Source organism: Octodon degus, unplaced genomic scaffold (assembly GCF_000260255.1).
Source record: "Octodon degus isolate 3935 unplaced genomic scaffold, OctDeg1.0 scaffold00053, whole genome shotgun sequence".
In the NCBI taxonomy this organism is placed as follows: Eukaryota; Metazoa; Chordata; class Mammalia; order Rodentia; family Octodontidae; genus Octodon; species Octodon degus.
The window spans coordinates 4092935-4102172 of NW_004524629.1; positions in this window are offsets into that span (position 1 = coordinate 4092935).

The window sequence follows — 9238 nt, forward strand, 5'->3', positions numbered from 1 at the left end:
ACTGACTTATTCCTGTCATTCTATTATTTTCCTGTGGCTGTCTTCTTTTTTTTATTTATTTTATTGGACCTTTTTATTTTTTTTTTTTTTTCTTTTTCTTAGCTGCTCATCCTGCCAAGTGTATTCATTCTTTTTGTACTCTTGTCATTGGTGGCTTCCATTGGCTCTTTCTGGGATATCCTTGAGTGTTTCTAGTAATGCTGATCTGGTGGTCATGAATTTCTTGAGGTACTTTTTGTCATCAAAATATTGTAATTCTCCATTGATTTTGAAGGATATATAAGTTGGAATTTGAGGTTGTTAATTTTAAGGGCTTGAAACACTTCGTTCCAGGCGCTCCTGGCTTATAAAGTCTGTATTGAGAAGTCTGCTCTAATTCTAATGGGTTTACCTTTACATGTGAGCCTTTCCTATCTCTAACAGCTTTTAAGATTTTTGTTCTGTGGTAGACGAAGTTCTCCTTTGATTATGACTACTTGGAGTTCTCTGACTTGCTTATCTGAATATTTACTTTTCCCCTATGTTTGGGGATTTTTTTTCCTCCCTTTATTACTGTAAACAGGTTTTTTATTCTATTTGTGCTGTCTTCTGATTTTTTACTTATTCTAATTGCTCTCAGCTTAGTCTTTGCATCACCTAGCAGCTTTTGGATTCATTTCTCAGGAACCATTTTCTCAGACCTCTCTTCTCAAGCTTCCAGACCATTTCTTGGATTCATTTTATGCCTCTGGAAGTCTTTAAACTCTAGAGATGCTCTTCCAGGACATTATATTTGCTTAGTGAAGAAAAATATGAAAAAAAAGAAAAATATGGCACATCCTACAAGTGCTCAAATATAGTCCATTTCTATTGCTATAACAAAAATAACTGAGAGTAGGTAATTTATAAAGAATGAAAGTTTATTTTGATCAAGTTCTAGAAGGTGCTAAGAGCATGATGCCTGCTGCCTCGTGGCTTCTTCCTACATCATAGTATGGCAGAAGGCGTCACACAGTGATACTTGCAAGGACACTAACTCGTGTCCCTCCTTGTAAAGCCACTAATACTATTGTGGGAGCTTTACCTTCATGAGCTCATCTAACCATAATTATGTCCAAATGAGCCTCCTAAAAGCAATAATATGATTTTGGAAATTAAGTTCCAACACATAATTTTTGGGGATCCATTCAACCCATAGTACACTGTGAAAGTTCAGAAATACCTATTATGTGTTCTAGTTCCTGTGAATCAAGATCATGGGTGAAGACAATCCATTCATTCCACAACAGACATGCATTACCCTCAACCATAGGACAGACAGAGCTGGACCTTGAGAGCAGAATAGGGAATGAAATAACACATAGTTCCCCCACACTAAATGGTTTATGTAACACTATCCTAACATGTTACAAATATCTTTTCAAAAGAACACTCTGAGAGTTTAATCTCATTCATGATGTAGAAGGAATCAGGCTTAAAAAATTAAGTGTTTTGTCTAAGGGCACATAGTTACCTTCCAACATCCTCTCAAAGATGAAAATCTCCCAGAAAAGAAGCAAGATACACTTCTGGATATTTCTTCACATTTGGATAACTAGAGGTACGAGAAGGATACTGGCTTTCCCACTTCAACTGCACTTCTCCAGGCCCCTTTTGTCTTATTTGGCACTTTCAGAAAGATCCATCCCCTCTGGAGATCAGTCTGGCAATATATAAAAGGAGTTATAAAACTACTCATATCCTTTGACCTATTATTCCTCCTCTCTTGGAATATACCCCAAGGAAATATGACGAAGAGAAAAGAAAGCAAATAGCACAAAAATGTTTATGGTAACACCATTCATAACAGTGGAAAAATGGGACATGACCTGAAGTCTAAAACTGGGAAAAGGTTATGCAAACTGTGGTACTTTGAGACAATGGAATGTTATGTTGCTATTAAAAGGAATTGAGTTTAGAGATTATGCTGACACATGAAGCTGCACATATAAGATAATGTGGGACAGAAGCAGCATAAAAAGACAATATACACACAGGCTACAAATATAAATCTGTCCATTTTCTTATTGGTAAGGATTAGAAACAGAGTGCTGCAAAGAGTTGGTACTCTAAATTGATAGCATCTTTTATCTTAAGTTCACAGTACCATGAAAATGCTAAAGCTTGGTTTAGGGCCAGAATGAAAAAAAAAAAAAAAAAAAATCCATCATCCTCATTTTCTCCTGATGAAGAAAGAGGGGATTTCCTAATCTGGAGGCTCACTGGCCATCTGCCCAGTCCGTCATCCTCAAGAACAGCCAGCTCCCCGCTCATCTACTCAGTGAAATGCAGTGTTCAGAACAAGGGCCTGGGTGAGGACTCCTGGCCTGCTCACATTAAGCCACATCTCAGTAGTGACAGATAGTGTTGGCCACCACCTTCAGGGAGAATGACAAACTAGAACTTGTTTCAGAGAGACACAGTAGGCTGTGCAGTGACTTAAGATCATGGATACGTCTTAAAAGGCTGACGGCATCTAACCTGTAGAAGACATAACCTGCTTGAGGCCCGAGAAGCTCTATCGCAGCCCTAGGAAGCACTCGTGTGGAGGAAGGGGAGACTCGTTCCCCTTGGGCAGAGGATATGGAGGAGCACAGTTCAAATTCATATAAGGATGGGTTGGCATTTTTTGTTTTATTTTGTTTTTAAGCAGAAGATGAGTATGGCTGCACACACCTGTAATTCAAGGGAGGTTGAGGCAGGAGGATCACAAATTCAATGCCAGACTAGACAACATAGTGATTTATTGAGATCTTGTCTCAAAATGCAAAATAAAAAAGGGCTAGGCATGTAGTTTAGCATAAAGGCCTTGAGTTCAGACACCCAAACTATTCAAAAATAAGCAAAAAGAGGCAAAATATTCTACACTACTAGAAGTGTATCAGCAAAACACATAAGGATCCATCTCATAAATATCAGCCTGTTCTATGACTTTCCAGTTTGACTTTCACCAACCTAAGTAGGTTTGTGCTTCAACAAGAGGGCATGATGTTACTGATTCCTGAGGCTCTGTTGGAAAAGAGTATGGTAAGAATGGCACACTCTGCCCCTCATCTGGGAAGAGAATTCTAGCAACGCACTGTTAGAGAGATGACAAGTTGTTTCCCTAGGGCTGATTATGTAAGTGTTCGCAAAGTGATGCTGTGGTGAACTCTAGACTTTTTGCAAAATTTTTATTTCATTTTTTTCCTATGAAAATTAATTGTCTTGAACTGGACACCACCTGTGGTCTTTGACGTCATTAATCAAGCAAGCAGTTATTGGTCACCTAATTGTTTTTTCAAATCATTGTGCTAGACCTTTGGAGGAATGCAAAACACAAGTCACAATCCCTATGAGAAACTTAAGCTCATATGATGTTCTAGTTTAGTGGTTGCCACACTTTTAAACTGAGGACGCTTACTAGTAAAAACAACAACAAAAAAAAAGGGTAGGTAACCTCTATGTACATATGCTAATATACAATTATAAATGAACTACTTCAAAACATATATTAAATATTTACACATGAACAGCTGTCAAAACATTAAATGTTCATAAAAGTTATTTTTTCTTATCTGTAGATAAAGTGTATAAACAGATGTTCTAATATTTCCCCCTTGGAATAAGGGGGGATGTTCTAATAATTCCTTGGAATGTTTCTGACCATGAACCCTTGGTCTGCAGATCAAAGCTTTTGCTCACTGAGAGATAAGTTCAATAAAGTTGACAAATCGTTATGTACTACAAACATGTACTAATAAAATAAAAAATAAAAATTCATAAAACTATAATGTAGGCCAAGCTGCAGCAGGAGTAAATATATCAAGGAAAGGCATATCTACTAAATACTACCACCTCTGAAATTTTTTAAGTCAATTGGTGGATAGTGGAGTAGATAATTGAACTTTTCCCAAGCCAGTTTAAAAATATGACTAATAAAATCTTATACTAAAATATATGTAGCCTTATTAAGAATAAACTGAAAGGGCCAGGGAGATGGTTCAGTAGAACAAGTGCTTGCCTGGTAAGTGCAAGGGCCTGAGTTCAATCCCCAGTTCTAAAAAAAAAAAAAACAAAAACAAAAAACAAAAAAAAAACAAAGTTATTCAAAGAATAAACTGAAAGCTTTAAAAAAATAAAAACACAAGTCAGATGTCATGGTGCAGGCCTGAAATCCAAGCACCCTGGGAGACTCAGGCAAGAGGCTCAGGAGTTCAGTTTGTACCAGGGCATCATGTCAAGGAGACCCTGTCTCACTATAAAAAACTAGAAAGGGCTCATCATGCAGCTAATAGTAAAGGCCGTAGGCTCAAGCCCCAGTGCGTGAGTAGCAATAGTACTCACACTTGATGACTAATTCCTTTAATGATTTAATATTTATTAAAAACTTTCCATGGATGCTAGGGACTGGAGATAAAGTAGGAAAAAAGAGGAAGAGAAAATAGTTTTCCCAAGCTAATGAAGACAATAAACAGGGTTCAATCCTATCTGCGGGCATGCCAGGCCAGCCCTGCCCCCAGGGCACGCTGAGATGCGAATGAGACTGGGTGTGGTGGCATACACCTGTAATCCCAGCGTTTGGGAGGCTGAAAACAGGAGGATCACTGAGTCCAATCTGTGTAGTGAGACCCGGTAGACCCTGTACTAAATGCAAAAATAAAAAATAAAGGGCCAAGTAGCTAGCTCACTAGAATAAAGTGCTTCCCTGGCAAGCGCAAGGGCCTGAGTTCAATCCCTGGTGCTGAAAAAAAAAAAAATTAAATTTTAAAAAGATAGTAAACAGTGGATTAAGCACCTGCTTAGGCAAGTGCAAGGACTGGGAATAGATCCCAGGCACCACATGCCCCCAGGCGAGCTGAGCCAGCCATTAAGACCCAGTGTGGTGGCACATGTCTGTAATTCCAGCACTGGAGAGGCTGAAAACAGGAGGATCACTACGAGTCTGAGCTGTGTAGTGAGACCCTGTGCCAAACAGATAGATGATAGATAGATAGATAGATAGATAGATAGATAGATAGATAGATGATAAACAACTATATGAGACAGAAAAATACATATGCAAATCTCTAAATACAAATTGTGATCCCTGTGGTGAGGTAAATAATCAAGGTAACAAAGCTGTGACAGATAGGAAGACTGAGGTGGTGACTTTGCTTTTTGTTTTTCTGTTTTTTGGTTTTGGGGTGTTTTTTTGTTTGTTTTTTGTTGTTTGTTCGTTTATATTTTATGACAGGGTCTACAGGATCTCACTATGTAGATCAGTGATTCTCCTGTTTTCAGCCTCCCAAATGCTAGGATTACAGGGGAGCACCACCACGGCCAGTCTCAATTGCTGTCTCAGCACGCCCCAGGGCCAGGGGCAGGGCCAGCACGGCAGGCCCTGGCTGCTGCGCTCTGCCTAAACAGGCGCTTTAGTCCACTGAGCTAATTGGAGATGGTGACTTTAAATAAAGTACTTGGACCAGGCCTTTCAGGGAAATGACATCTATCCAAAGAGCTGAAGGTAGAGGAGAAACTGTCACACAGAAAAGGGAAAGACAAACAGCACATTGCCAGTAGAAAGCACGACATCAAAAATCCCCAAATTTAAATTACTGGCTCAGATGCCCATGGAGCCCATCAGATCCATTTTAAATGCCCTCTGTGTAGCCTAGGACATCATTGCAAATGCTCAGTGCACTGAGGGACCAGACATCTGAAGCTAAGAACAGCAGTCCTGTTATTGTGTGGCTGGTACCCCCACCCAGCATAGCATCTATGTCCTGTTTTTGGCCAAAGCTTTCTGGCAACTGTGACAGGTGACATAAGAGCAGCAGGACTTCGCTGCCGTAGACTGCCTACTAGTCCCACCAATGGTGAGCCCTCCTAGGTGAGCAGGGCTACCACAACCCACCCCTGGAAACACAAAAGACAGCTACGGGTTCTCTCTGAAGTTGTTCAAATTCCCAGCAAGGGCACCTGTTTTATCTCAAAATGTAAGACTAGAAGGAGCCCCTTGGATGTCCCGTGCCTACTGGAGTTTCTCCCACATAGTAGGCTGGTGGGATTTATGAGGTACTGTCACCTGGGAATCATATTCTGTTCATTAGATGGAGCTAAGTGCTGTCAGGAATTCCAAGGAGAGTTTGGCTGGAGCACAGAAGCAGATAAGTGGCTACAATGCCTAAGTGAATCCAGATGGAAGGGCAGGTACCACAGTGTCAGCCGCACACGGGGCAGAGCATCGGCATGGTCTGCGAACTCGCTTAACCCTCAGAAGTCTGGAATCCAAAACACTAGTCCTTTGCTGGTTAGCTTCACTTGCTTTTTGAATGCACATAAGTGACAAGAAAGGTTGAAGAGAAATCACCCAGGACACACTTTAGAGAAAAAATAAGAACTGTAATCTGCTTTTGAATCCTGACTTGTCTCATCTTCTAGGGTTTTAGAGAAAACTAGACCCCATCACCACAGCTCTTAGAGGAATTGTCAACACTTGCCTCAGCTCTGAATCCCCACTGAAAAGCAGTGGGAAGGAAAGCCCCTTGATTTTGTTTGTAGAGTGATAACCCTGGAGCCAGTAAAAAATAGACACTAAAATTATAAACAGTAAAATAGGGAAAGAGGTCTTTCTCATGGAGCTAGGAATATTAGACACTCCTCGTATAAAAAACCTTGTCGCTCTAAATAACTTCAATTCAACATGAAATGCATCCCACAGTACTACATAAATATAATTTGAGCCATTTTCAGTAATTGTTTATAAACCTCAAGCAGTAGCAATCTAATGTGCCAACAAAGGAGGGAGAGTATATTCCAGAAAATATTTTGTTTGATTGTGTTTGATTCTGATCTCCAGTGAAATCCCCAAATTGACAAATAACAGATGCTAAGTAGGCACTGAAAAAAGGAACAAGTAAAAGATACAGCCAAACCATTGTCAGTTATTTTTAAAAGATTTTTAAATGATTAAACAAAAAGATAAAATTAACAGATACCATGGTCTTTATGGCCTGGAGACCATGATCTGCAACGGATATTTAACAAGACCTCTCCTGGTCTCTTCTTGCTCAGCAGGGGCTGTGGCTCCATGAACAGGAGCAGAAGTCAGGATTGGTGAACAGGGAATGGGTGGTTGGTCCCATAGGAGCCCACAGAGGATGTGTGGAGTATTTGTCCTTAGACATGTGCATTCAAGCTCTGTCAACCTCCTAAGTGGAAACCTGGAAGGCTGGCTTACCAGGCTTTTCAATGCCTCTACATTCTAAGGGACCGATGACATACAAGAAGTGTCGCAGAGGCAGCTATCCACTCACCCACTTACCACTGTGGGATCTCTCAACTGCAATTTCCTCTGTGCCTCTTAATAAAATGGAATGCCCCAAGGGGCCTTTGTGAGAATTAAACGTCACAACAAAAATAAAAGCTGGGTGTGGTGGCTCATGCGCTGCTATAATCCCAGCACTCAGGAGGCTGAGGCAGGAGGATCTCTGTGAATTCCAGGTTAGCCTGTGCTACATAAGTGAGTTCAAGATCAGCCTGTACTACATAGGGAGACCCTGTCTCAAAAAGAAAAAGAAAAGTAAATTACCCCCCAAAAGAGCTTTAGTCATTGCTAATTTCCTTCTAGCTTTAGAAAGTGTTAGAATTTCATCTCACCCCGATAAATGAAATTGACAGATTAAAAATCTAAGACAAAATATATAATAAACACCTTATCTTAAAAGATACAAAAGTTAAAAAAAATTAAAGGATACAAAGGTAAAACCAGGGAAAATTAATCTAATATCAACTTTGCTTAAATTAAAAAAAAAAAAAAAAAAAAAAACCTCTGGGAGGCTTGGGATGTAACTCAGTAAATGCCTGGTAAGTGCAGGGTCGTGAACTGGATTCCCAGTACAAAAGATGCCTGGGAGAGCCAGCAAGATAGTTCAGCAGACTAAGTGCCTGCTTAGACAAGCACAGGAGCCCAGGTTTGATCCTGGGCACCACATGCCATGCCAGGCCCACCCCCAGGTGCACTGAGCCAGCCACTGAGTCCTGGCATGGTGGTGCACGCCTATAATCCCAGCCCTGGGGAGGCTGAAAACAGGAGGATCACTGTGAGTCCTAGCACCCAGTACCAAAGACATTAAAAGGAAAACAAGGGGGAATTTTTCATGATCTACAAATTCAAAAAGAAGCAATTGAGGGAACATTGAGGATGTAGCTCTTGTACATTGCTTAGTGTGTACAAGACTTTTGGTTTAACCCCAAGTACAAAAAAAAAAAAAATTATTAGAGGTTCTTCTAAAACTGAGACATAGTTTGAAGATGCAGTACTAAGTTATATAATAGGGATAATGACTGGGTTTTGCAACTGGCAGAATTTGCTCAAAACATGATACATTTCCTAAAGTAAGACATGTTGATGAATGAAATTGTATCTCCAACGCAGTGATGTCTCCATAAGCTGTCCCTGTGATCGAATATTCTTTTGTCCTGGGTCTCCCAGAGTCTCCTTCAATGCCTGTGACCTCACTCTTAGGCTCCTTGGCCCGGGTGCAGCCTAAAGCCTGGGCTCCTGTGGAGAGAGGCTCTTCGCATACTTGTAAATTGATCTGGCATCAACAGCACACAAGTGTGTGATTCGTGTGTGTGTGTGTGTGTGTGTGTGTGTGTGTGTGTGTGTGTGTGAATTTACTACAGGGTCTACAGGATCTCATTACACGGATCAGGCTCATAGTGATTCTCCTGTTTTCAGTCTCCCAAGTGCTGGGATTACAGGCATGTGCCACCACGCCCATTCTCAACCACCGCTTCAGCATGCCCCGGGGGTGGGGCCAGCACCGAGGGCAGGGGATCAAACCCCTGGCCCCTGTGTCTGCCTAAACAGGCTCTTTAATCCACTAAGCTATCTGGCCAGCCCCTGTGTGATTCTGATTTCCATCAAGATCAAGGAGTAACAGTAAATAGACTTGAAAAGCAAGGCCCAGTTCTGGAAAGGTATGCATGCCTCAGCTTCCGCTCACCCTTAAGCCTTACTGGGATGGTACTAAATGTACAGTTAATGTGCTCCGTAAGGGGCTGGGGAGATGACTCAGTAGAATAAGCGCTTCCCTGGCAAGCACAAGGGCCTAGGTTCAAACCTCGGCTCTGAAAAAAAAATTTAAAATAAAATTTAAAGTGTTTGTAAATAGGATCACAAGTCCGCATCTTGTACAGCAATTAACCACTAAGAAGAATATATGCAGTGTATTATTTGTTGAAACTGTACTTC